Raw genomic sequence first — 2,209 nt, 5'->3', positions numbered from 1 at the left:
TGCATATGATATAGAAATATAATAAGTTTCTGTTATTATCTAGTTCCTTCTTATGAAACAGAAAACCCTCTTCAATAAAGCTGCCTGCCAAGGGCATGGCCCTGAGATAAGGATTCCTAGAATGGTTGAGCTGGGAGGGATGTTTAACCCAAAGCAATCTACATTTGAGCCTGTAGGGAAATTTGAATTATGGTAGAAGGGGAGTCAAGGTCCTAGAAGGGAAGACCTGGCCATTTGAATTCTAAAGAATGGACAAAAAAAAAAAAATGGGGGCGAGGGAGGGTGGTTCTATGGAAAGTAACCTCACAGGATGACTTGACCGTAAGTTCCTAACTGGGCCAGTAAGGTCATGGCAGGTTGTCACACCCCAGGCATAAAATTTCTGCAGGAAAAGGCTCCTCTTACCTGAAGCAAGCCCTGTGCATTGTTTCTGAGATTCTAGGTTAACACTCCTTTGAAGCCTCTTTTCAGACTCCTCCTTCTAAAGCATGACCGCCCTGCAGAGAGCGCAGAATCTGATCCCCGCCTTGCTTTCTCCCACCTCCCTGTAATCTTGCTTACATTCTCTCCTTAATTCCAAAAGCATAAAAGAAACTGCAAACTGTTATTCTCAGAAGCATTTTTCTTAGTCTGTTGAGATTTTGCTTCCAGGCATATCCTCTGTTTGTAAATAAATTTTTATAAAATTCTCTAGGTTTAGAAGTTTATACATTGACAAGAACAACATAAAACAAGGGCATGAGCAAAACTTAGAGACTGAAAATAGAGAATGTGATGCACTGAGTTATTGAGTTTGAAAGAGTTAGAACATCGAGTTCAGAATTAAATCCATGAGTAGGAATAAGGTCATGTATTTCTTGTTTTTCTGGTTCCCAGAGCCTCTCCAAAGGCAGAGATAGATACCTCAAGGGATCATGTAAAGTGGTTCTCCAGGGCTAGAGAGATAGTAACTTTTATGACTCCAAAGGGACAAAGGCTTACCCAGACAAAGCTGCTAAATTGTTTCTGTCCTTGTCCGGATTCTTCACGTTTCATAGTGAATTTCTCCATTGTTCTTGAACTAGTGTTTTCCAGCTTCTGTCCATAGACCAGGGCCAATCTGTGGATAACATTTTTACTGATCTGTAGTCAAACAAAAAAATAGAAAAGAAAAATAAGATTGCTGCAGTAAGGTTTCAATAAAACTAAATTTATTAAATTTAAATGGCTTTCTTTTATGCTAAAATTATATTCTTATGCATTCTGATGTTAAAATATTCTTTCTTTTATGAAATAATGGTGAAATGGTTGGTAGTCTTAAAAAATAGCTTTACTTGGCTCTTTTCCACAGGAGATCTACATGCCGCCGCTGGGGCTACGGGCCTTGTCTCTAATGATTCCAAGAAGTTCCAGCACATTTTGCGGGTACTCAACACCAGTACCGATGGGTGGGTGGAAAATAGCCTTTGCCGTCACTGCAATTAAGGGTGTGGGACGAAGATATGCTCATGTGGTGTTGAGGAAAGACATAGACCTCATCAAGAGGGCAGGAGAGCTTACTGAGGATTAGGTAGAATGTGTAATCAGCATTACACATGCAAAATCCACGCCAGTACAAGATCCCAGACTGGTTCTTAAACAGACAGAAGGACGTGAAGAATGGGAAATACAGCTAGGTCCTGGCCAATGGTCTGGACAGCAAGCTCCATGAAGACTTGGAGCAACTGAAGAAAATTCATGCCCATAAAAGGTTGCCCAATTTCTGGGGACTTCGTGTTCAAGGCCAGCACACCAAGACCACCGGCCTCCGATGCCGCACTGTGGGTGTGCCCGAGAAGAAATAAACCTGTAGACTTTGTCTGATAATAAATAATTTATCCACTTAAAAAAAATATATCTTTCCATGGCACAAAACCAGCAACTCTATATTGTATTGGTTCTCTCTTCCTTTACGTGTTTTTTTTTTCTTTTTCTTTAAATAATGTTGGGCTTTGAAATACAAAATCTGGCAACCAGGATTCTAAATGCTTCTAGGTCTCTCAGCGTTCTCTTCCCACATGGATCTGCATGGGAAAAAGTAGCTTCCTCCAGTACCCATCAATGGCGAGAAGCATGGGCAGACCTAAGTTCACATTCTGCTTCTGCACTAACTAGCCCTCTGGGTGGGGGCAAATAGCCCAGTTTTATCTGTAAAATAGTAATAATAGTTGTACTTACTTTATAATATTTT

At 40.5% G+C, this 2,209-nt stretch overlaps 1 pseudogene; it reads left to right on the top strand.

Moving 5' to 3' along the window:
* Positions 1–1,275: 1,275 nt before the first annotated feature.
* LOC105291433 lies at positions 1,276–1,825 on the top strand (annotated as a pseudogene).
* Positions 1,826–2,209: the final 384 nt, after the last annotated feature.

The sequence above is a fragment of the Pteropus vampyrus genome, unplaced genomic scaffold (assembly GCF_000151845.1).
Source record: "Pteropus vampyrus isolate Shadow unplaced genomic scaffold, Pvam_2.0 Scaffold45, whole genome shotgun sequence".
Taxonomy (NCBI): domain Eukaryota; kingdom Metazoa; phylum Chordata; class Mammalia; order Chiroptera; family Pteropodidae; genus Pteropus; species Pteropus vampyrus.
This window is presented reverse-complemented; position numbering and strand designations above follow the sequence as displayed.